The sequence below is a fragment of the Pseudonaja textilis genome, chromosome 1 (assembly GCF_049901715.1).
Source record: "Pseudonaja textilis isolate UNSWEBS1 chromosome 1, rPseTex1.2, whole genome shotgun sequence".
NCBI classification, from domain to species: domain Eukaryota; kingdom Metazoa; phylum Chordata; class Lepidosauria; order Squamata; family Elapidae; genus Pseudonaja; species Pseudonaja textilis.
Genome location: NC_141990.1, coordinates 98,292,884 through 98,320,340, shown reverse-complemented (window position 1 = coordinate 98,320,340; position 27,457 = coordinate 98,292,884). Strand labels below are relative to the sequence as shown.

The window sequence follows — 27,457 nt, the reverse complement described above, 5'->3', positions numbered from 1 at the left end:
TTCACTGGAAGAAGCAGTGCAGGCAGGTCCTTCACTGTTTCCAGGGTGGCCCGCAGGCTGCATCCAGACTGTGGACCTAGCGTTTGACACCCCTGACCTAAATGACAAATTAATTTTGTGAGGCAACCCTCTCTCCAAGAAGGAATAAAAAATGATCCCATTGCATTTAGGGCTGGGAAATAAACACACTGCTTTATTTTTAATAATTAGATTTTAAAATCTCTGGATGCTGCTAAATTTTCATGTAGCCCCAACCAAGGAGAGGCATTCTGGATGTTATAGCTCAACACCATCAAAAGACTGGGAGACTGCCCATTGCAGAAAGTTCATCTTTCAAAGAAAAGCTTCAGTCCCCAAGAAACATATATTTTTCCCATTCCTCCCGCTTTCAAGCCTTTTTCTATGAATGCAACCCTAAAATAAGTGCAGGGTTTCTCTTTTTTACTAAGTCCTTGGACAGAAATCTCAGCCAGGATTGTCACTGCTCAGTCATCTAATTCCAATGATAGGTCCAAGAAAAAAATTCAGTTTAACTCGCCTCTCATCTTCAGAAAGCTTTCAAGAAAATTGGTGTCCTTTCTTCCCAAAACAAGTCCCCAGCATATAACTTTCAGATTGGGGAGGGCTCCTTGAAACTCCCAGGATTTACCTCCACCCCCTCCTCTTTCCTTTGGGAAGGAGAGGACATTTTCACAGCAGGGTTTTATTCTCCTGTAGCTCATGTGACACTAAAGAAGAGAAAACCAGGGTAATGCTCTGATTGCATACCCAGCTCTGCTTTGCATTTCTTTAGGCAGAGAAGAGCAAGTTATGACAGTAATCCAGCTTTGTAGGTAATTTTTTTAAAAAAATGCAACGTCTCTTGACCTACAATTTGAAAAATCCAGGTTGAGATCATATGAAATTCTATTGAATTTGTAAAAGAATTCAAACTCAAAACAACAGACTGCCTAGTAGCCAGCATATGGTGCTGCCCAGCTGTAACAGCCTCATCCACATGGATGGACCTGATTATCTAACTCTGGTATCCTTTCATTAGAAGTATAACCTTATCCAGTAGGAGTGTGGAAGATATGGAAACCCTGGTGGTTGCTTTTTGAAAGCAGCTGTATCTTGCTGAAGCCCAATCATTGTTTTGCCCCTAGCAATCACTTATTGCTTCCAAACAAGGCCACAATATATCAATTGCAGTTTCTTAATTAATCTTGGGTGAAGGTCCATAGCAGTCTATTGATGATGGGCTACTTGCTCTACAGATTAGATAAACTTTTCCATAAATTATAAGGACAACCAAGACAAGAAGAAAATTATTCCTTCACAGTGGGCATATAGGTGCTAAAGAGTGCTTGCTACTACATTCCACGTCCTTAGGGAGTGGCTTTAATAGCTACAAAGCAGTTGTATCAAGTGTAGTCTTAAAATCTACTAGTTTGGAGTGGGGAGAGGAATTGCTTCCAAGATTCCATTCTTAGTGCAGTCTAAGTGGCTTTAATTGAGTATTTCTGTTTCATCAGATATGTGTTCTAAGAAATTTGATATCCATAGGTAAATATGCTATGTCTCCCACAAAAGATAGCATCTCCAGCAGTAACTTAATAGAAGAATTAAACCATCAAAGCCATTTCCTGAAATGATCTGTGCTGACTGATCAAACAGAAGCCTTGCTTAAGAACACCTGTTTACATTTAGCATTTGGAGTAATATTTGCAACATTTTTGGTTTTGCTCTTTCTAATTGATCAGTCACCTCCCAGCAAAATGGGATATCAAAATGATTCCCATTTTTCAAAGAAGCAGTGGGAGGGCTGCAAAATATTTTGATTTGTGAGAGATCAAAAACTGAGGCCAAGGATTCTGAGATGAAAGCCAGCATATTTCATTTTTTATGGGGAAAAAGCCCAACACAAAACATCAAAAATGATGCCTTGTTATGAAGTTATAGATAGTTGGTATCTTTGTTGCTGAATTAAGCACAGGTGGATACAAATTCATAGAGGAAGTGGACAAAAAGACCCCACAAAGACACTACTAGTAGTAGTACTACTATTACTACTACTTCTCCTCCTCCTCCTCCATTTTCTCCTTCTCCATATTCTCCTCCTCCTCCTTTTTCTCCTTCTGCCTCCTTATTTCTAAAATAGATGAAATTTGTTTGATGGAGCTACAGTATCGGTGGCACAGTGGTTAGAGTGTAGTACTGCAAGCTACTCATACTACAATTTGGCAGATCGAATCCCACCAGGCTCAAGATTGACTCAGTCTTCCATCCTTCTGAGGTGGGTAAAATGAAGACTCAGATTGTTGGGGGCAATATGCTTTGAGAGGGCTGTAAAGCACTATAAAGCAGTATATAAGTCTAAGTGCTATTGCGAGCTTAGCAGAACCACACTATTTATTAATGGCTATATCCAATGTTAGTTCATTTGTCTCCAGTATAAAATCTTTGGAATGTTTCTACACATGAGCAGCAAGAAAACAATAAAAGTACACCTTTACTTCAAACTTTCTGTGCTGTAGGTAACTCTTTCCCCACTCTTGTTGAAAATCCAGTTTGTTTGAGTGCTATCAGTTGATTTCATATTTTCAATTGACTTATAACTGGATATCCCATTTTAAGAAAGGTGTCCTAACAAAAAGCATCTGTAATGGTGAGGGGAGGAGGGAAGACAATGTGAATGGACTTGCCATTTGTATATAATATGAATACTCAAGATTTGGTTGATTTTTAATTACAGCATATCTACATTTGGTAAATCTAAATATAGATGGCTTGGTTGTATTGGCAACATTGATCAGCTATTTTAGAAAGTTCATAATTTGGGCTATTTAATTTCCCACTTTAGATTTTTATGAACTGCTTGTACAGATTCAGAGAATGAGAGGAAATTGCATGACACCTCACTTATTTGCTTTCCTTTCTTCCGCAGCAGCTCAAGGCAATTTTATGTTCCAGTCATCCTAATGCAGTAATATCAGCCCTTCAAGCTAGGCCAGTTCAGAAACAACTCTACAAGTTTGACTTGATCTCTGTTTTACTGAAATAAGCTAGAACAGTGTTTCTCAATTTTGACATGTTAAGGTGGGTGAACTTCAAATGTGAACATTCTCCAATCAACCTGATTGCTGGTTGGAGAATTCTGGAAGTCCACCCATCTTAAAGTTACCAATATTAAGAAACAGTAGGCCAGAATCTTGAAAACTTGTCTGTGTTTCTCCTTCCCTTCCTTTATACCCCAGTGAATTATGACAGAGCCTGTCTGAACTTCTTTCTTACACTTTTTCTGTTTCCCTGAACTTAATATTTGCTTTTGTAGCTGTTTCTTTGTGTTTCCTCTAAGGGGAACTTTGTGGCTCTCTATAGTAAATTGGGCCAAAAGACAGTGTCTATTGCCCAAAATTTATTCCCCCAGTTTTCATTGTTGAGGGTGAAAGTAAAACTGGCTCTCCTCAATACTCATCCAAACCTTAATTGTTGAGAATATGTTTAGTCTTCCATCTTTTTTAAAAAATAAAATAAAATAACTACCTCAGTTGGACTGAAACTACTATGTACGGTGAGGTAGTTATAAGATGGAGCCATCTTATTTACCAGGGCATAACAAGTTCTCAAATCCCAGAATGACAGTGTTTACCTGACAGTTAGCTTGCTCCACATCTATTTTCTAGCAGCCAGATTTTCTCATAATTAAGGTTGATGTTACATGTGAAGCATTAGTTGCACAAATTGTTATTTATTCTTCCTAGAGGAAAATACCTAGAATAAGGGGGTATGGTTTGATATTGATTTGTCTCATAATGTGGTTTTTTTTCAATATAATGTTCAAAAGCAAGAGATAGCAAGAAAATACTTAAAAGAGTTTTTTTCTTACATGCCTGCTTTAAAACAATATCCTTGCTTAGTTGTACAGAATAGATTGTCCCAGCCCCATGCCTATTATGTGGATTTCATTATTAAAGATCTTGATGCCATTCCTCAAACTCTTCCTCTAAGATAATTCTGACCATAATGTGCAATAAAATGCATGTTTTCATTCTGAGATTTGGTAGCAGGAGAGAATATAGCTCTCTGTACAGATTGCATAAACCATCCCGACTGACTGTTTCCATCAGGATTTTTAATAAAAGGTGTCTTTCTTTCATGACCACCTACTAAAATTTATCAAATCTGATGTTAATTAGTGTCATAGGAAGTATCTCTTTTCCATGGAGAATGGTACTTAAAAAGAAAAAAAGAATGTACAGAAAGAAAGAAAACAATGTTTCCTCTCTCACCTCTTGTTATTTAGACCAAATGGAGCTAAAATGTGACTGTGGGAATAGAAAGCATAGGCAAACATATATTTTCTTAAGTAGGAAATGCCATTTCTCATCAATCTTATTTAAGGATTTGATGGACACATACATCTTTTTGTAAGCCTGTGATAATGCTACAAATAAAGTCAAAGAGAACTGTAAGCATTTACCAGAGAGCTAAGGTCAATCTGCTTGAGGTCTTCCCATGTGTTGTTCTACCCTGCAGTCCTACAGAAAAAAAATGTTGATATTTAAACAAATATTTCTAAAGCAGGATATTGAGGTCATGAGACTGAGAAGAGATTGATAAGATTTCATACAACAAAGAAAAGAAATTCTCACCTTTGATGGTGCTTAACAGTTCTGAGATTCCCACCCTCCTGAACCTCTTGGGGGAAAAGTCAGCTGAAGCAAACCAAGCCTTATGTTGAAAACGTGCATGTGGGTTAAGTAATTGTTACATCTTGTAACAAACCAAGTTATTTAGAGGTTGATAAAATTAATAGCGAGGGGGGGGGGGGCAGGCACAAATAAATGAGGAAGATCTTGAATTACCTATTTATCCTTAGGAAGAGTAAAACAAGTTAGATAAAATATATATCAGACCAATGCTCAAATATAGCTCATCAGTCTGGAACCTACATTATGTATCTGATATTAACACAGTTGAGAAAGTCCAGAAATATTTCACAAGAAGAGTTCTCTACTCCTCTACTCATTGCAGAATACCTTATGCCACCAGACTCAAAATTCTAGACCTAGTACAGTATATAAAATCATACATTGCAATGTCCTACCTGTCAATGAATACCTCAGCTTCAACCATAACAACACAAGAGCACACAATAGATACAAACTCAAGGTTAATCGCACCAAGCTTGATTACAGGAAATACGACTTCAGCAACAGAGTGGTCAATGTCTGGAATACTCTACCTGACTCTGTGGTTTCTTCCCCAAACCCCAAAAACTTTAACTTTAGACTGTCTACTATTGACTTTACCCCTTTCCTAAGAGGTCTGTAGGGGGCGTGCATAAGCACACCAGAGTGCCTACCATCCATGTCCTATTGCTTCTTTTATTTTTCTTATATGTTTCCCTTATATTCATAACTATGTTTTTGCTTATACCTATTATCTTGTAAGCAATTGACAAACCAAATAAAAATAAAATAAAATTAATAAATTTATAGTCTTTTCTGCTGTTACAAGAACCCAGACCATGGCACTGATGGTATGTGTTATTGATGTAAGATTGCTCTGGTGTGGAACTGAACTACAAGTAGTGCTTGATTTACAACCTTCATTCTGATTCTGTTGATGGGAAAAAAGTGTGAGACAACCAAAATAGATGGATATAATTATGTGTATGAGACTCATGGCTGAGTAAAAAAGGAACAAAAGGCCACTTTGTTTTTTTATTTGCACACTCCGAAATTTATCAAAATATCTGTGTATGATCTGAATCAAAGTAGATATTTAGAAGAATGCTGAAACAACGTTGATGAAAGAGTATGTTCAGTTTATAGGTTATATTGAGGGATAGCAACAAAGGACTATAATATTTTTCCATTCCAAGTATACACTTCTTTGTTATGGAGCCACCTGGGAATATAGCTATTCTCCTCTCTTTTAGTCTCAGATAATTCCATTATCTCTAATTACAAACACTTCTGTTATACTAGCCAGTTTTTATAGCTTCCAAAGATTGAGCCTCATACAGAAACAGGAACTATACATCATGTAGATAGCTCCTTATCATTATTATGGCTAAACTATGCATTAACCTTTTTTAAAATAGGTAGCACTGATTTGATCATTTTGTTTTTAATTGAGATGCTAAAATGTTGCTTTAATTTTAATCTGAAGAGCAAAACATCAAAAGTACATCGGGAAGATTCAGTCAGGTAAAGTAGAGAGTTAAAGTAATATGACATGTGAGGTTAAATAAACAAGGCAAAACTACTTAGCTGGAAGGCAATTTCATCAAACATTTTTCTGCATATAGGTTTAAAAGAACATTTATTGCATGTTCACTCTTTAAAATATTGTCACTGTTTCACAATTCCCAACAAAATTCAGATTAGGATTGTATGTAAAGAATTCAACAAAAGTGTTGATATAAGCCAAATTATTGTCCTTAATTAAGACTGGAGAAATATAGACATCTAGGTTAAACTCATTAGTTCATTTGGTAACATGGGCAAGTCTTAGTACTTATAAATTTTTTGTGAGATAAAAGTGGAGGATGGAATAGTCTATGCTGACTGCTGGCTGCCTGCAATTTGGCAGCTCGAATCTCACCAGGCTCAAAGTTGATTCAGCCTTCCATCCTTCTGAGGTCGGTAAAATGAGGACCCAGATTGTTGGGGACAATATGTTGACTCTGTAAACCGCTTAGAAGGGCTGTAAAGCACTGTGAAGTAGAATATAAGCCTCAGTGCTCTTGCTATTATGCAATAAGGCTATATTTACCCTTCCCAAAGTAACTATTTGCATAGCTACCAAGACAATGAATAAGTGATCCACAAGAAACAGCTGCCCCAGACTGGTTGGCCAAGGGGATGATAGTCTACTACATGCTTATTTAAAACTGACTTTTTTTTTCCTTCTCAGTTCAAGTATCTTGATTGGATGCAGTCAGTGGCATATCACTTGCAAGATAATCTTTTAAGTTGAGATCTTAGCTTGCATATACTGTAGTAGTATGAAGATGCTTGCAGTAATTTGGGGCTATGTTTTCATATGTTCTCAAACTACAATGTATCCTTATAGATATTAGGAAATACTGCATGTGGCATAGTGTGACAAAAACTGGTAACCAGATCATTTCTTAATTTATTAAAGACCAAAAGCAAGGTAGATTGTAGAGAGGAACATTCATGACCCTTCTATTGATGATAAAGTACAGGAGATTGTAACTTGAAATGTGAAAGGAATATATAATAAAAAGCAGAAATGAAGGAAAGAAAAATGATTGTGTGTGTGTACATATGTGTGTATGTTTCTGTGTGTAAAACTAAGAAAGATGCAAATCTAGATAAAGGTGCACTAAACTTGTGCAGTTTATGAATGGAAGAGAAAGATTGAATTATGAAAGTGTAAAAAGTGCATTTTGGGAAGTGAATTAGTATAGTGTAGACTGCTGTGGATGCTTATGAAGGTAGGAATTCATAATTGCTGAAGTTTATTTGTTACACTACATGATGATAAAGAAATAGGAATGATGTATACTGCAGTAATATGATTTGGGGAAACAGTTATTCTATTAGATGACATCAAATGTGGGAAAGGCAAATGAAATTAGACAATAAATGAATGTATTTTTCTGATCTCTTTTAAAGCAGTTATAAGTACAATTGTGGATTTATTCCTTTCTCTAAAGTTATATTATGCCTCTCTTCTTTTTTTAACCTCTCCTATCTACTTGTTAAAACCATATGTCTTAATTCATTTATTAATTTGTTTTTCAGAAAAAGTCCATAAGAGGTTTTCGGTTAGCAATAAACATAGATATTGTCTGTTCTCTAATCAAATAGGTCTGTTATTTTCTCCAACCATGGCTTTCTTGTTTTTTGTTTTTTTGCCTGACTATGATTGTACTATTCTACTAGTAGTGGGCAACTGCACTCTTCACAATTTGCAACTTATGAAATATATATATATATATTATATACAGTATATATATATATATATATATATATATATATATATATATATATATATATATATATATATATATATATGTATATATATATGGTATTCAGCTTTGTTTGGGTATTTTCCCATGTCATTATAGCTATGCTTTTAAAGCTGTAGCAACATTTTGGCAGATCTGCCAAAACGATCTGCCATCATCAGGCTTCTGTATTGTGTTAGTCTGTGAGTCAGACTTTTACAGTTGTTTCAGTTTTAAATTTGAGGCTAGCCTACTGCTGTGCCAGAATGGTTTTTTCTTCATCCTGATTGGTTGGGAGTCTTGGTCTGTGTTTATTGGTCTTGGAGTTTGCTGTGTTCTGCTTGATTGATGTTTCTAATATCTTCTGTCTGTTTTGTGGGTTTTTTTGTGTCTTGATTGGCTGGCAACATTGTGTTCCTGTATTGGAGGCTTTTAGTGTATCTTGGCTCTGAGTAAATGGGTGGCTATCATTTGTTAGGAAGTTAGGTTTCATCTGGGTGCCTGGTTGGGGTGTGTTTGAGCTGGAGGTATCAGGGGGGATCTGTTTGTGCCCAGGTGTTTGCCTGGCTTGTGGTGTGGAGATTTTTTTGTTTGCGAATACAGGCTTCCAAATAATTGACAGTCTGGTGGAATCATCTCTTCTATTCATGCTTTCAGGTCTTTTTTCATTCTCTATGGCTTCTCTGATAATTTTGTGGCTGGGGTTTTCTATAGTGGCTAGGGTTTTGGTGCCATAGAAGTCGATGCTATGACCTAATATACATGTGGCTTTCATGTGTTGGACTAGTGAGGAAGTGTGTTCCAGCTTTTTTACTGCATTTTTGTGTTCATCCAGGCAGGTGCTTATTCTTCTATTGGTCTGTCCAATGTATGTGGCCAGGCATGATGCACAGAGGACTTCATATATGCCTTGGTTTTCCAGGTCAATTTTATCTTGGGGGTTTCTAAGGATGGCTGCTATTTTTCTGTCTGTTTTGAAGGCAGTCTTGATGTGATGCCTGTGTAGTATCTTACTGATTTTGTCTGTAGTACCTCTTATGTAGGGCAGGACAGCAGTTCCATAGGTCTATTCATCTTCTAGGTCTCCATTATATCTCAGTGTGTTTTTGTGGATCAAGCCGGTGATTTTGCTTTTGTGGAAGCCGTTGGCTGTCAGTACTTTAGTCAGGGTGCATAGTTCAGTCTTTATGTGTGTCTTGTCTTCCAGGCGTTCGGTTCTAGCAATTAGTGTTTTGGCCATGGAGTTTATCTGTGCTGGGTGGTGGTGGGATTGGGCGTTGAGGTAGCGGTTGGTGTGTGTTTTCTTCTGGTATATGGTGTGTCCTAGTGTGCCACTTGTTTTTTTGTAGATTAGTACATCTAGGAATGGTAGTTGTTTGTTTGTTTCCGTTTCCATGGTGAACTTGATTTTGGGGTGTGTGCTGTTTAGGTGTGTTAGGAAATTGTTTAGGTTTTCTCTTCCATGGGGCCAAATCACAAATATGTCATTGATGTATCTTAACCATAGTTTGGGTTTGTGTGTGGCATTAGCCAAGGCTCTGGATTCGAATTCTTCCATGAACAGATTTGCAATGACGGGTGACAGTGGTGATCCCATAGGGGCTCCTTCAATTTGCTTGTATCATTGTCCTTTGTATATGAAATATGTGTTGGTTAAGCAGTGTTCTGTTAGTTCCATGAGGTGTTTAACTGGTTGGTATTTATTTTTGATGATTTCAAGAGTTTCTTTTATCGGGACTTGAGTGAATAGTGAAACCATGTTGAATCTTACAAGCAGATCTTCTTATTCCACGTGTAGATCTTTGATCATTTCCAAGAAGTGGTATGAGTTTTGTACATGTGAAGCTGCTGTTTGAGCATGGGGCTGTAGCTGTTTTGCTAAGTGTTTAGCTAGGTTTTGTAGTGGTGCTCCTCTGGAGCTGACTATGGGTCTGAGAGGTATGCCTTCTTTGTATATTTTTGGGAGGCCGTATAGTTTGGGGCATCTGGAAGATTTTTCTCTTGGGATGATCGTCTGTTGGATCTCTTTGCTCATGTGGCTGGTTATAATTTTCTTCTTAGTTATTTTTTCCAGATATGTGGTTGGGTCCGTGTTTATGGGTTTTTATGTGGAGTCTTGGAGTAGGTCTGTCAATTTTGTTTCGTAGTCTTTTCTAACCATTACTACTGTGGCATTCCCTTTGTCTGCTGGAAGTATGATTATACTGCAATCCTTTTTTAGAGCTTGCAGCGCTTTTAGTTCTTCTTTGTGCAAGTTGCTTTTGTGTGGTTTGCTTGTGCATAGGATGTTAGTAACTTGGTGTGTTATTCTATCAGCTTCATCTGTATTTAATTTAGTTAGGCTGGATTCTACTGCACATATGATGGATTCTGTGGGGATTTTTTTGGGTGCTATAGCATAATTGAATCCTTTGGTTAGGACATCTGTTTCTGTTTTGGTGAGTTCTCTCTTGGAAATGTTATATACTAATTGTTTCAGGTGTTGTTGTGAGTTGTTGGGGGCTTTCTTGTCATGTTCTAATTTCTTTAGTTTCTTCAAGAGTTTGTCATTTTTGTAAGTGGTTTCAGTTTCAGCTCTTCAAGTTGTAAGTTGTATTATCTTGTCCCAAAGTAGAGGGAGGATTTTGCTGCTCAATTCCAGGTGTAGTGCTACCAAATCTTTGTTTAAGTGATCCAATTGGAATCTCTTCCTGTGGAGCTCGTTCCTGAATAGAGCCATTTCAGTTCTTTTCAGTATAAGTTTAGTAGCTGCTGTGCTGTGATGAAATGTTAATTTGAAGCAGGTTGGTGTTGCATTGTTGTCTCTGCAGCTGCATAGGAATTTGAGGTCACATAGTATTCCTGCTCTTTTAACTTCTAGCTTCTCATAGGTTTTGGTCTGACTGTTTATTTCCTCCCCGTAGAAGTCTGATATTTGTTTTTTTTAGTTTTCGCGGGTACTTACAGTAGGCTAGCCCCAAATTTAAAACTGGAACAACTGTAAAAGTCTGACTCACAGATGAACACAATACAGAAGCCTGATGATGGCAGATGAGATTCTGCCGAAATGTTGCTGCAACTTTAAAAGCACAACTATAATGACGTGGGAAAATACCCAAACAAAACTGAATACCACATATATATATATATATATGTGTGTGTGTGTGTGTGTGTGTGTGTGTGTGTGTATGTGTATATGTGTATATGTGTATATATGTATATGTATATATATGTATATGTATGTTTTCTGAGGTTCTCGCGGGTATTTGTATGTGGATCTTTGGTTGTTCGGGCTTTCTCCTGCGTAAGATTCGAAGTATCTAGGCAACGTTTCGATGAAGTCTCATTCATCATCTTCAGGCTTCTGTCTCTGGCTCTGTGCTTCTCAGAGTGATGTGGAAGAAGCAGCTGCAATCTCACATCACTCTGAGAAGCACAGAGCCGGAGACAGAAGCCTGAAGATTATGAATGAGACTTCATCGAAACGTTGCCTAGATACTTCGAATCTTACGCAGGAGAAAACCCGAACAACCAAAGATCCACATGTATATGTGTGTGTGTGTATATATATATATATATATATATATATATATATATATATATATATATATATACACATACATAATATATAATAATATACATTATGTTGTAATTATTGCACATAACATATAAAGAATATAAAGACACATGTAAAGCATATTGTTGATAGCGCCTTTATTTTAAAGGAAGCATTTAGATTTCAGAAGAAATGTCTCATATTCTTGGTGAGTGTATATGTATGTATGGATATATATGTAGGCAAATGTTTACTTGTGTTTATCAAATTTATATGCTACTCATCTCATGATGTGCAGCCACACTGATCAGCTTATGTAAGTTCTGAAGAAGAATCAAAAGCTGCAAGATTAAAGTGACCCCTAGACCAGAGGTAATATTCAGCAGGTTCTGACCAGTTCTGGAGAACCTGTAGTAGAAATTTTGAGTAGTTCAGAGAACCGGCAAATGCCACCTCCAACTGGAGATTTTACAATATCCTTCCCCTGCCAAGCCCACCAAACCATGCCCACAGAACCGGTAGTAAAAAAAATTGTATCCCACCAGTGCCCTAGACCTTTTAGAATAAGTAGGCTTCTGTTTTTATTAAAATAGTATTTGAGAGTTTAATACAGTTTAATAACATAACCTTAAAATTTGTGTCCTTGAATACAAAGTTGCTTGTAAGCATGAAACATCAATCACAGCTCTTACCTAGTCTGGTTGGATGCATTTGAAAATAACTTAGAAGAAAAGTTTTGGATCTTGCTCAATAGCATCTTTCTGCTCTTTAGAGGAATCCAATTTTTTTCAGGCTTTGGAGAGAACTCGAAACAAGAAGTTGCTGCTTTGAGGAATCCATTAATTAAAGTTCAGGAGACTCTTAAATCAGTAACACCTTTTATCCAGGCTTCTATGGGAGCAACTCTTGTTTCGCAAATAGAAAAAAGGTATTGTGCTCACACAAAGTCTGCAGTACTTCTACCACTTCATTTCTGAAGCATGCACAATTGTGTTACCTAGAGCTGGTTTTAAAAAAATGGTTGGCAAAAGAAAAAAACCCTGATTTATTTTGCATTGATTCTATTGAGAAATACCAAGCAGTCCTTGAAATCAAGAATGTATTCAGTTATAATTAATAGTGGACAACAGCTATCCATTCTGGCTGTAAAACTTCAATCAGGGTCTATTTTAAGTGAAATAGAACTGCATAAGGTCTCTTTGCTCTTTGGATGTTTTGGTTTAAGTTTTGCAATTATGGATTTTATACTCTAGCCCTTTGCTCAACAGACACCTCAAGTATGATCTTTGATTTGGGTAATATAAGAACTGGGATTTCCATATTAGAGAATACAAATAAAAGTCATGTGTGTATGCATATGCAAATTTCCACATCAACATGTTTGCATTTAATTATAATAGGAAACATTTGTTAGCAGTCCTTTATGTTTTTCTTAGCAGTGGATTTCAATACTATACAAACCGACAGTTACCCTCACTTTATATTTTGCTGTGGCAAAAGACCTGTCCTTTTCTAGCAGTAGCTAATGTGGTAGAATATTGACTTGTCTGAACCTCGGCCAGAATGAACGAATAAATGGTGTGATAGTTGAAAAACAAGTCATAATATATTTTGCACAGCATCAAGAAAATTAACAGGATGTCCCTGACTGGCTCTGTTTGTAAAGTTTAAGACAAACCTGCTGACAAGCTTAAACCATTACCTATTTTTAAAAAAGTAGCCATTGTTATTTTTCTCTCTTTGATTTGAAAACATAATTATAACAGTATAAGGATAATAGTAGCTACATTCCTTTCCTCTCTCAAATGGACTTAGCAAGATAGTTTAAGCTTTAAAAAAATTAAAATGTGCTTCATCTCCTTCAAAAATGCCTGTTATTTATTCACCACATTTATCTTTCATGAAATTTATCCCCACTTTAGGTCAAAAAACAGCTACTTTTTGAGATCCAATAACTACTTGATTCAACCCAAGTTAAAAAAAAACCAAACAACTGGATCCATAGCAGCACACAAGTTGTAGCAAGCCCAGATCCAGACAGCAATGGATCTTAAATGAAACATTAAATAATCCATAAACTGAAAGTATGTGCTATTATGTGTGAACTATATTGCAAATTGACAAGAGTTTTCTGTATAATAATCATAATATGCTATTACTTAAGATATGAATAGAACTCTAATTTATTATGCAGTATGGAAATTACATCACTGGAAGTCAACATTTCTGAAACACTTGTTAAATAAGTCATGTCCCATCTTAAGATCTTTTTATCCATGCTTATTAAGCTAATCACAGATCTGTCCCATTCACACATGCACACACCACAAGGTTTGAAGTCCTTGAGGCTTTAGCAGCCCCGAATAGTATTCCCCAGGAATCCCCACACAGGAAACAGAAAAACCCAATGAGTCCAATTTCCCAAGTCAAGAAAAACGCAGAGCAAGTCCAGCAAAGACAGATCCACAGGGCAAACATAAATCCCACAAGCCAAAATCCAATCCCAAGGTCCAGAAGGTAAAGTCCAAAGTCCAGAAAAAGAGTCAAGGGTGAAGTTCCAAGGCAAGGTACACACAATGTGAAATGGAAGCATTGTTCTCAGTGTCACTCTGCTCTACCTACAGGGATAAATAACTGTCAACCGATGTAACTCATTAGGAGGAGAGAATTTCAGTTAGATTAACACAGTGGTTCCCAACCTTTTTTGTGCCGCGGCCCGGTACTGGCATCATAAAATCATCCACGGCCCGGTACCAGCATCAGCACGCATGGCAAGGCGGGCCGAGCAACCGGCCAGCCAGCCATCCCCCGCTTCTCCCCACCACCTTCAACTCCTCCTTTGTACCTGTGTCGATGGGCTTCGCGACGGCTTCGGGACGGTTGTCGGCTTGCCTTGCCATGCATGCTGAAAGAATCCTCGCGCCTTAGTTTTGTTCGAAGCTGCCCCCTCCTTGATGAAACTAAGGCGCGAGGATTCTTTCAGCACCCAAACGCCGCTTTCTACCCAGAAAAGCTCACCGGAAGCACTTTTTCATCAAAACAAGATGGCGGTGCCCAGCAAACCGGCGGCCCAGTAGAAATTGTTCCATGGACCGGTACTGGTCCGCGAACTGATGGTTGGGGACCCCTGGATTAACAGACTCCTTAAAAGCCCTAGAATTGCTGAGAAGGGACTTTTTGGTGGTGGCTGCCTCCCTCTGGAATATCACTTTCCCAAAGATGAGATTACTGAAAAATTTTGCGATTTTTCTGGAAAATCCTGAACTACCACAGGATAGGGGTGGGGTTTTATGGCTTTCATATTGTGGATTTTTAATATTGTAATCCATCTGGGGTCACTGTATGAGTTGGACAGACATATACATTTACATTACATATACATTAAATAAAATAATTAAATAATTTGCTGCATTTATTCACTCTGTCGAAATAGTGACATTGAGCATCATTCTCCTTTACTAAGCAAGCAGATCTAAGATAATTAACTAAAATTTTGCCTTCTGAAGTTGGTGCTTTCCAAAAACATACACTTAATTTATTTAATTTATTTATTTAGTCAAACACAATATAAAAGAAATAAGAATAAACATAAGTTTAAATACATGAAATAGGAACTAATAATTGGGGACAATAGCATAGGGATGGTAGGTACAATAGTGCGCTTAAACATGCCCCTTACTTACCTCTTAGGAATGGGGTGAGGTCAATAGAGGTTAGTTTGAGGGTAAAGGAGTGGGGGTTTGAGCATGTGACAACAGAATCAGGTAGTGAGTTCCAGACATTGACCACTTTGTTGCTGAAATCGTACTTCCTACAATCAAGTTTGGAATGGCTTACATTTAGTTTATATCTGTTGTGTGCTCTGTGTTGTTGTGGTTAAAGCTGAAATATTCATTAATTGGTAAGACATTGTAACATAATTTTATGTACTATGCTTCAGTCCAATCTTAGTTGGCATAGTTCAAGGTTGTCTAAGCCTAGAATCTCAACTCTGGTGGTATAGGGTATGTATTCTCTATCTACATGCATGTCTCTTTGGTCTAAATAGGGCTAAATGAAAATTATAAATAGCCTGTCAGACTGATGGGCAGCATATCCAGTATTTGCATTGAATTGAAGCAGCAGGGGAAAAATATCCCTCCTAAATGTCAGAATAAGGTAAACATCACACATTTACCATTTGTAAAAATGTACATATTGATTCAACTATCTTGTATTCTTAATGAAATTTAATTGGGATTGGCTGTTTATTCAAAATAGCTGGAATATCTGTGACATCAATAAATTCATACTGAAAACATTCTCAGCCTAAAAAAAAGTTTATATTGTTTCCTTTTATTTGATGCCCACTGACAAATTTGTAACTTTCAGATAAAATTTTAGATGGGATTGTACCACTCCAAAATTTGGTTTTCTTTGAACAGAGTCCTTAGTTGATGATATAGAAATTATTGTAAATCCTAATCACATTTTATGAGATTTTATTTTATGACTTATATTGTACTGAGTATTACTGTTGATGTTCATATATTACTTACATGTTAAGTAGCTTTTTAAAACAATGCAGTATATTCAGATATCAGGTCTGTAGCAGTCCTATTATCAAATGGGAAAGCCAAGCCTCATATTCAAACGTATCTTGTGGGGAGGTTAACTGGTTCAAATGCTGAAAACAGCATTGTATCAATGCAGTGCAAACCCATCCTCTTTTATTTATTTGTTAGAATTTTATCCCCCTTTTCTCAAGACAATTCAAGTAACTCAAGACAGAAAACATACATAATACTCTTTCCTCTCCTATTTTTCCCATAATAATAACAACTCCATAAGGTGGGTTGGCTGAGAGAGAATGACCAGCCCAAAGTTGCTCAGTCAACTTTCAGGCCTAAAGCGGGACAGGAACTTTTCATGACATTGCATATTGTATAAGAAAGGAGCTAAGCTTCAGTTGGAACGGCATGATACAATGCTGCTTTCAGCATTTTGATTACAGGGCTAGATCCTGTGAACACCTCTGCATGCCCATTTCATTAAAGGACTAACTATTATGCAGGACAGCAATGGCTTCTATGAAAGTAAGCTCTCTCTGGAATCTCCTATATATCTGAATTCATGATCATGAATCAGAAGAGGGTAGAAACAGGATAAGATTCTGTATACTTTTGTTCTCTGTAATGTAGTTAGGTTTAAATTTCAGAAAGCAAGCAAACAAGAAAGCAAGAAAGCAAGAAAGCAAGCAAAAAAGCAAAGCAAAGCAAAGCAAAGCAAGGAAGGAAGGAAGGAAGGAAGGAAGGAAGGAAGGAAGGAAGGAAGGAAGGAAGGAAGGAAGGAAGGAAGAAAGAAAGAAAGAAAGATCCATATTGTTAGTTTGCAAGTTATCAGAAGAAGCAGAGTGGCTATTAACCAACATCTTGCTTACATTCCAAAATGGAACCACCATCAATCCTTGATTTGCTGATGACATGAATAGTTTGGGCTTAAAATGTAAAGGTCTCTGAAATGTCAAAGCCATGTAGAATTTAATATCCTGCTTTCTAAAAATGATAGAATTAAAGCAGCCATCTCAAGGACAGGAGAAAGCAAGTATTTTGCAATCAGACATCACATTAAAAAAAAAAAACTTGTCCACGGTCTCTGAGAATAAAGAGGACATGGCAATGAAGTGGAGAAATTATAGAAGAATCCAAAACTGGATTGATTTAGCATTAAGGAATTTAAAAGCTTTCTATTTTTTTTTATAACATAGGTGCCCTAAAGCCTACAGATTCCTTAGCAGACCAATTTTAGAATACATGCGTGTGCACGCACACACACACACTTTCTATTAGATTGACAGGATAGTCTCAGGATGTTTGAGGAGGGACACAAAAAGAAGGGGAGCTATATTTAGACTACAGATAATATGTTGGTCATTCCTGCCCTAATATAAGAAAAAAATGATGAGGTTGTATTGATGTTTCACAATCAGTGGTGGGTCAGGCAAAGGGAACAGGCCCAAAGGAGGAAAATGGCCTATTATTAATTACTTAAGTCATGAAACACAAGAGTCTGAATGAAATAATCTACACTAATGGAAAGGCAAAGCTTTGGTTGGTCTTGATTGGTTAATATAAGTCACAGACAGAAGAAACAAAATAATTACTAACTCACTAATGTGCCTTTCCTTTTCAACTTTGCCACACATGTTTGGAAGTTGAACTTCTAAACCGGCACAGCTGAAATTGGTGGTAAAATATATTACAGACAATTTTCAGTGACAAAAAGAAGGTTCTCTAGCAGAATATGGCCCTGTCCACAGGATATGCATTGTCCAATCATGCACTAGATGAGCCTCTCTGTGTAACATTCTTGAATATTCAGAATTTTCTGTGTGCTTCAATCATATACTGTGTAACAGAATGTCAGTAGTACACTGAAGGTACTAATTAGCGATGGATAGATAGACAGACTGTATGTAGCTACATAGCAGTGGTATGTGTGATGACCCGTAGTCTCTCAAAATAACCCAAAACTCAAAACATACATTAAAGTCCGGTAATGCCTTCAACTTAACTTCACTGTTTTATTAGGCACAGTTTAAAGTCACAAAAGTAAATAATGAGGCAAAAGGAAACCAAAACAAATTGCATTGACGAGAGTTCCAAAGCAAGCCAAGATAATTAATCATACATTCCAGGAAGATAACGGGTAGAGTCCATGGGAAGAACACCAACAAAGATAAACCTCTTTCAAATGAAACACTAAACTTTGACTCCAGCAATTCTGACTACGCAGTTATAAACTTATATACATAGCTCCCAGCTGCAAGCCACAAGGAGGATCATGGTGATCTCCTCCTGAGTAGACCTCACTTTTCCCTGATCCTATCCTCTCTGCATGCCCTAGGATGGACAGGGGATGGGTCTGGATCCTCTTCTGATTGCTCAGCCAGCCTTTGCCCTTCCCCAGCCTCCTCCACCACCTCTGAAGCCGCACTCCCACTTCCTGTTGGCTGTTCCTCCTCTTCCTCAGAGTCAGTCTCCACCAGGGGCATGACAGCATGTCTGGAACCACTGATTAATATACATCCTTCATGCTGATGGATAGCAGTAATTATATATATCCACGTTGATAGTGTTCACATACTCTAGATATATTCTCCAAGTGTATATATTTCCAATCTGATCCTTCAGGTCAGTGGTGGAATTCATTTTTTTTTTTTACTACCAGTTCTATAGGTGTGGCTTGGTGGGATGGCAGGGGAAGGATACTGTAAAATCTCCAGTCAGAGGTGGTATTTGCTGGTTCTCCGAACTACTCAAAATTTCCACTATCGATTCTCCAGAACTGGTCAGAACCTGCTGAGTACCACCTCTGCTTCAGGTCTTCCAAAGGTAAATCTATCACTGTTATAACTGAGTTCATGTATCTTGCTGCTGATTTTCCTTCTACTTTTCCCAACATTACAGATTATTTTTTTTCAGGAAAACCAGGAGTTAGCATAATGTGTTCAAGGCTGGTCATTTTTGTTTCCTGTCAGAACTGTGGATTGATTTGACAACATACTAAATTTTAGAATTCTTGAACTTTCTACACAACAGTATTGTTTCAAATTTGACAGTAGACTCATTGGATACCACAGCATCAGGATTGGCTAAGTTTTCCCATATCTAACTTCCTCTGATATAATTGCAGGTAAAACTAGAAGCATCTGTTTCCATATTCAACTAATTGAAGTTATTCATGTGGCACAAAGCTAATTATATTTTACAAAAAAAACCAAACCAAGTTCAGATCTTATAATTAGTCTGTTACTGATCCATTTAATTTCATATATATTCCATCCAGTCTGCTTAGCCCAATTTCTATATCAATGTTTGTCAACAGTAATAAACATTAAAGTAGCATTTTGTGTTTGTTTATAACATGTTGTATTTGTTTGTTGGAATTTCTGGGCTGGGAATAATGCAACATTTGGAGATGTGTGGAATCAGAAGAACGTTGGTGTTACTAATCTGTGAAATTAGAATTAACTGGTTTATTTAAAAGACGTAGCAAACAGAACTCTTTCCATTCCTATTGGCATGCTTTTTCCAAGGGTCTGCTTTTGGATTATACACTGCAGAATAAGGCATCTCTTGTCTATACTCTGAGTTTTTTTTTTTAAATGAAACTTACACTGATCAGGTTGTTACAATAAATCATTTTGCATTGTGCCATTGCTGATTTTAAACACTGCATTTATCATATTTACTTTTCTTATTAAATAAATTGTCCTGAAAGATTGATCAATGCATTTTTAATGCTTTGTTTCCTTAACTGAAGAGAAGCAACACTGTTAAGTCATGCTTCTAAAGATATTACCATATTTACCGGACTATAAGCCGCTACCTTTTTCCCATGCTTTGAACCCTGCGGCTTGTACAACAATGCTGCTTATCTATAGATTTTACTTCACTAACTGCCATCAGGGGGCCCAAAAACGTGACAGACGCAAGAGGTCAATGCAAAGAAGAAGATGCTACCGGTAGTTTTTGGCGTGCTCAATGAAAGCAGCATGACACGCACAAACGCAAAATATTTTTCACACCCTCGTCATGGAAAGTACATGAAAAAAAGCATATGATGAAGCTTTTAAGTTGAAAGCAATCGATCTGTCTATCCAGGAAGGAAATAAAGCTGCTGCACGTAAGCTTAGCATTAATGAATCAATGGTGAGATGTTGGAGATGGCAGCGTGAAGAACTAATTCAATGCCAAAGGACAACAAAGGCTTTCAGAGGTCATAAAAGCAGATAGCCTAAACCTGAAAGTTTCCTTGAGGACTGGGTGAACACACAGAGAGCAGACGGCCGAGGTGTATCTACTGTGCAGATCCAACTGAAAGCTAAAACAATCGCCAGCAAAATGGGTATTGAAGATTTTAAAGGTGGACTGTCATGGTGTTGTAGATTTATGAGATGAAAAGATCTGTCCATCAGGGCACAGACGACTGTCTGTCAGCAACTCCCTTCCTACTACGAGGAAAAAGTTGCAAACTTCCACAAATTTATTGAAACAAAACTAGCTGAGAATTCAGTCGGACCAGATGACATCATAAATATGGATGAAGTACCTTCAACATTTGACCTGCCTCTAACTAGAACTGTTAACAAGACAGAAGCATCATCCATTATAGTGAAAACAACTGGCCATGAGAGAACGCATTTCACATGTGTTTTGAGCTGCATCGCATCCGGACAGAAGCTTCCACTGATGGTGATTTTTAAGCGGATGACTATGCCAAAAGAAAAACGCCCGAAAGGCATAGTCGTTAAAGTTAACAAAAAAGGGTGGATGATAGAAAGCCTAATGACTGAATGGCCGACGAAGTGCTACAGTAAGCGCCCGGGAGGACTTTTTCCTGTGAAAAAATAATTGCTTGTTTTGGACAGTATGAGGGCCCATATAATAGATTCTGTGAAAGCATCCATCAAGAGAACAAACTCAATTCCAGCTGTGATTTCTGGAGGTACAACTAAGTTTTTGCAGCCACTCGACATCAGTGTGAATCATGCATTTAAAGCGGCACTCCAAGGTGAGTGGGAGGCTTGGATGACCCGCAGCGAGAAATTATTCACAAAAACTGGCCGCATGCAAAGAGCATTCTTTTCTGAGGTCTGCCAGTGGATCTTAACAGCATGGAGCTGTGTGAAAGAATCCACGATCACCAAGGGGTTTCAAAAGGCTGGACTGCTGCGTGGAGAGAACAGCACAACTTCATCGGTAACTGTGCCTTGAGATGAAAGTGACATTGAGAGCGACACTGACAGAGAGACTGAAAAGTTGTGTGACGGAGATGTTCTGAGGCTCTTCAACTCCGACACTGAAGAAGATGACTTCAGTGTTCAGTGCATAGGAAGAGGATGAATGAAAACATTAATGACTTTTCTGTTTTGTTCAATCAGCCATTTTACTGCTGTGTTACAGGCATCATTTGGAAACAATTAAGGTATGTAAATAAACATTTACAAAATCTTTCTGTTTAAATATCTCATTTCACAACGTATATATCTGCGGTTTATAGTCTGGTGCGGCTAATATATGTAAAAATATTTTTTTCTTTTAAAATTTAGTGGGTGTGGCTTATATTCCAATGCGCTCTATAGTCCAGAAAATATGGTACACATAACCGCTCTTACTTGTGCACTCTCATAGAAAAAAAATGAATGTGGCATTCATCCAAGTTGGCAAGCTATTTGATGTGTTCAACAATTTGGCTGATTCATACTTTTATCAGTTGCCATTTATTTATTTATTTGTTTGTTTGTTTGTTTGTTTGTTTATTTATTTATGTTACTTAGTTTAATGTAGTGTTTGTCCCTTTAACATTTTTTTCCCTCTCTCATAAATGAGTTTTATTTTGCTTAGTGGGACTGTAATTTGAAGGTATAATTAGCATCTTGTTAATTGTCAATGATTAGCCATGTCATTCAAAGAGCTCGTGCAAAGGGCAGGCAATTCATTTAACAGAATTTCCTTAGGCTTGTAATATAAAGCCCCTATTAAACAAATAAAGGAGCAGAGATGGGTATAATGATATGAATTAAAATGGAAATGAAGAAAACAGTCTAAATATAACACACTATGTCCGTTCTTAACACTGAAAAAGAAATGGAAGGGATGATCAATATTACAAAAATCTAGTCACTATGATAAAATCTCAGTATTTGTCAAGTTTATTTTTTTAAAAAATAGAATCAATCATATTTGTGTGATGTTACATACTGTCAATTTCTATATCAACCTAACTCACTAATTGTAACTTTGGGCAACCAGAATAATAAGGTCAGCCATTACAAAATTGTTAGACTATATGCTGACTTGAATCTCCAGCTTCCTCCTGTGTTTCATTAATAGCTGACAGAGACAGTCATAATCTAAAAGTGAGGCAAACTATGATGCCTACAGAACCAGGGAATAAGCAGTACGTTCTGGAGGTGAAGTTTCAGAAGTTTCTTGGGTGGGAGGCAGACTGACTCTGGAAAACAAAACAAAAGCCAAGGTCTTGGCAGAAATTATTGAACAGAATAATTGAACAGCAATCCCTAAAGACAAGAATTCAGGCTTATTTGAGTGGAAAATATACAACTGTACAGTTGAACATTTTAAAAAGTCTTTTGGGACACTGTGGCTGAAAAATTATGACATCTCCAACATTTTATAATTCTAGGTCAGGGGTACCACTAGGATGGGCTTGGATTTCCAACCAAAATCTTCCCGTACAGAAAATTCATGCCACAGCAAGTATTCATCAAGTTTACAGAAGCTTTTTCAAGATTACTTCTCACAAAATAAAGACTGCCTTTGCTAAAGAACATGTTCCATTTCAACATGCTCAATAACAAAAAAACAAACCTATATTTGCTATAGACATTCCTATAAAATCAATGTAAAAAGCAAAAATATCATGATATATATATACATGTAGCTGCTCAGATTCGGGATTTGGTATCTGAATCTAGATCAGAATTCTAGAGACAGAATATAACCTCAAGTGATCAGGTGATTAATAACTGAAGGATATTACTGAGGCCTAATTTAATCATGCAGCTATTGATGTCCCTCTAAAAGTCTACCTGTTGGATCGGGTACAAAAGAGACGTGAGACCAGTGTACTTCAAGCTCTTTATTTTATGTTAAGATCTGTAGAAGATCTTGGAGCTGCGGCAGCCCCTCCTATAGGGATTGCTCGTGGCTCGCCAGCCAATGACAGGTCTTTGAATCTCCCGCAATCGGCTCGGCCAATCGTGGTTGATTCTTAACGGACCAATCATGGCCGTCTAGTAGACCAATCGAAATGCAGTTTGTGTGGACCAATCAGAAGTTAGCATTTGGAGTATGTTAATACAGAACACTACCTGTATGGTTAGATTGAATGAGAGACGAGGAAATTGTCTTATATAGTTGGGGTTCCTCCCAGTTTATGGTATCTTTTTCCAGCAGTTCTCTGTTCAGTATCCTTCATTGTTTGTGTTCTTATTCTCAGAGGGTTTTGGAGAGTGGGAAAGCTGCCAGGTAGGCATTCCTCTGTCGATCATTCTTAGAGTGAAAGTTATTGTTTGTGATTGCTGCTCAGGAAGTCAGTGACCTCCATGATGGATTGATAAGGTGATTTAACTTTATTGTTTGGTTCCTCCTAGTCTCAATTATGCTTACATAGATTGACCCAGTGCAATGACTGATTAGTCCTTTTTCCTAGTTGCTTATTCATTATTTGGATAAAATGTGCACCAAAATAATATCAGGTTCTTACAGTATATATGATAAGAGAAGCATAGAATTAATCAGTGGAAATCAGAGAATCCTTCACTGATTCAAAGCTATGTACCAGTTTTGAATGCCCTTTATATTCCAGATGGGTTTGCTATTTATGCATATGTTCTCTGACCTGCCTTCCTATTTTCTCTGTCTTCAGTTTCAGTAAGAGCTGTCTGTCACATTTATTTATTTATTCATCCATTCCACATCTAGAAAACCTCACAGAAAGAAAAATGAACTACAGAAAACACACTTTTTTCTCTTTTTTTACAGATCAAACTCTCATTAGAGATGGATGATTGCTGAGATCTTTGGAAGGAATTTTATTATCAGGTAGGAAATGTGTTGCAAGTTTTCAATGTTTATGGATATATAGAGTCTCATGCATATATGTATATGTATGCATACATTGAAAAATAAAGGATTATGCCATCTCAAGAAGATTGTGTTCTCCAATGAAGCTTGATTTCATCTGAAAGGATCCTCAGTGGCCCCAGAACAAAAGCTAAATATCCTAGTAAGCTTAATATTTTTTAGTAAATAATTGACATCAGAACTAAATTTAACCATTTATTTTAGACATCCAAAATCCTGATTCCAGTAATGTAAAGATATTATTTGGTGCAGTAGAATCTAGATATGTTAACAAAACAGGGCTGGACAACCTGGGGCTCTGAGTTGCATTTGAAGTCCAAAATATCCCCTTTAGACCCCCCAGCCACCCCAAGATTGCACCATGAACACTTGGCAGAAAACCATCAAATCAGCATAATATTCCCCTTTCTTCAACAGAAAATCTAATTTTAAAAGCCAACTTAAGTTTCATTTACATTGGCATTATAAATATAAAAATACTAGGAATCTTAATTCCTCTAAAATTATCTCCCCAACATTCCACATGAAATCAAAACTACCCCTTTATTTGGAAGTATGGTATAATTCCTCTCTCCTGTGTGGCCCTAGCTCTGTCCTTCCAGATAAAATATAAAAAATCAGCAGCCACCAGCTGTCAACATATATAGTAAATATGTACAATGTTTGTGCCAAATATGTTGGGGTCAAGTCAAGAAGAGTATCATTTTCTTAAAATGCTGTATATGGGGATGAATTGCAACAAATCAACAATATCCATTAGAGTCCTCTTCTAAAGCCAAAACTATTAATGTTACAACCATTTCTTCAACCACAAGGAAGCCATGCTGGGTTATGTAATTCAGTCCTATCCTTCTGTATCTTGTCTTATTGATTTTCTTTGGGTGAGAAGGGAAGATCCACTCATAATCAATACTTCAACAATAATTAGCATCACATTCTATGTACACTCAAACGAATGATGAGTGTTCAAGAAAAGTAAATCTCCTCAAGGTTGAGCTTGGAATCATGATAATTCCATGAATATATCCTTGGCAGAAACATGGAACTCATTTGCCATCACTTTCAACTGGGAAGTCTTTATTCATTTGTTTCACTTCCCAGTCTGACCTGTTTTTTCCTGGTACTAACCAGGGTATTCCTGCTTAATTTCATAAGGTCACTTATCTGTTATGTCTGGAATAGAAAACTGTAGAGCTGAAGTCCTTGTTAAGTTCATCCTATGAGTTATTTATCCGGCCTCTCTGAAATCTTGGCAACAGTCCTGTTTGTTCAGAAATACAGTTCAACTGCTGCATATAATTCTAAACAACAACTATGGAAAATATTGGATTCCAAATTCAGTATAACTTTCATCTTTTTATCCAAGAAAAGCATATAGTACACAATAATTTCAATCTAAATATAGCATCTAATGTTTTTGTTTATTTGTCAGGTGATGCTAGACTGAATTTCTCACAACATCCTTGCTTTGAGTCAACCCAATTTTGAGGAGGCAAGTTTTTTAAAAAAATTACTTTTTTTACTGTTCCATTTAGATAAACCTGACTCTTTAATGCTGTTATATGTGTGTTTGTACTTTCTTTTTTGCCTGATTAGCAAAATAAAATAAAAAGGAACAGTGATGACTGGAAAATTTCTTTAATTGCCATTCTTTCATTGCCACACAAACATCTTTGAGAATATGTTTATAAAGCTGTCATGGACAATGGAGGGAATAACATGGTTTTCCAACAGCAAAATCAAATTATGGTATTAAACTGTTTCATGCCAAAAAAAAAATACAAATTTTATTGTGTAAGTGTATTGGTGCTTGCATCAAGATTCAAGAGATGTAAATTGAGTAAATTTGTTTGTTTTTATACTGCCTATATCCCAAGTGTCTCACTAGGATCCAAAAACATGCCAACAATACATACAATGAACTGTGTAGCCTTTCCAAAACAGAATAAAATCAAATAAACATATACTTTCTTACTGAATAAAAAATACCATCTATACTATTCCTCTCACCATCTGTGCAATGGAGTAAGATTATAAGTTTCTAAAATAATTCTCAACCAATAGTAATGTTGGAACTGTTGAAATGTATAAAAGCAGCATGCAGTTCTAATGGAGATAAATCATACTAATGAAGTTTTTAATGTCTATTTCCTAATCCAATCACATTTGCTAAATAGAAATATGGCTGTCTTCTTCAAAAACTTTGAAATGTCTGGAATATTGGGTTCAAAAACCTTGTTCAGTCATGTTCACATAGATGATTGCAGGCGGTGCAAAATTACTGAAAACATAGCATAGGATATTTCCATAAAGGACATTATTGGGTCTCCTACCCTTTGGAAGATCATCCCCTCCCCCAAAGATCAGATTGGCCCTGATAGCCTTTTGTAAATCCTTAAAGATTTGGTTTTATCACAGGGTCTGGGTTTAGAGCATAGGCATTGCTATCTTACATACAAAAATAAACAGAGATGGAAGCAATTGTATTTTCTCCTTTAATTTGCATTATTGTTTATGCTTAAGAATCTAGTGCGGGAGCAACAAATAGCTAACTTTAGCTCATCTTGAAAACCAAAGGGGGAACTGGCTAGCACTTAGATACACTAGTTAGCACTTTTCATTGAAAAATTAAGAAAACTACATTCATTATTTTTGAGGCAATGGCAAATAATTTCCATACTGAGTTTGCCAAACTACATAGATAAGTTGCAATAGACTTGAAGGAGACCTTACAATCTGCTTAAGCAGACATAATGATTTTTCAGATACTTCGCAGCTAACAGGATTGAACTGTGTCCAGATTGCTTTATATCAGAGTGATGAATTATTATTTTTATTTTTATCTGAGAGGGATTTCAACTTTGCTTCTGACCTCAAAGTCTGTATTTGCTTTCTAAATCATATGTTAGTTAAAAAATGGTACATATACATATATTCTTAAGTTTTCGCGGGTACTTACATGTATGGTATTCAGCTTTGTTCGTGTATTTTCCCATGTCATTATAGTTGTGCTTTTAAAGTTGTAGCAACGTTTGGCAGAATCTCATCTGCCATCATGGATCTGCAATGATGGCACTCTGTTCGGGTATTTTCCCACATCATTATAGTTGTGCTTTTAAAGTTGTAGTGACATTTCGGCAGAATCTCATCTGCCATCATCAGGCTTGTGTATTGTGTTCGTATATATAGTGACTAAATACTTATAAATATATTCTGTTATCACTGTCATACACTACAATATCAACAAAAATTCTACTAAGAGAGAGGTTTGGACAAATAGTAAAGAAATTCAATTGTTGT

The 27,457-nt window shown here is 36.8% G+C and overlaps 1 long non-coding RNA gene across 1 annotated transcript; it reads left to right on the top strand.

Moving 5' to 3' along the window:
- Window positions 1-21,153: 21,153 nt before the first annotated feature.
- LOC148127736 (uncharacterized) lies at window positions 21,154-25,707 on the top strand. The gene is made up of 3 exons (XR_015741065.1): window positions 21,154-21,473; window positions 24,056-24,115; window positions 25,590-25,707. It is a non-coding gene; the product is annotated as an uncharacterized LOC148127736 (long non-coding RNA).
- The last annotated feature ends 1,750 nt before the right edge of the window (window positions 25,708-27,457 follow it).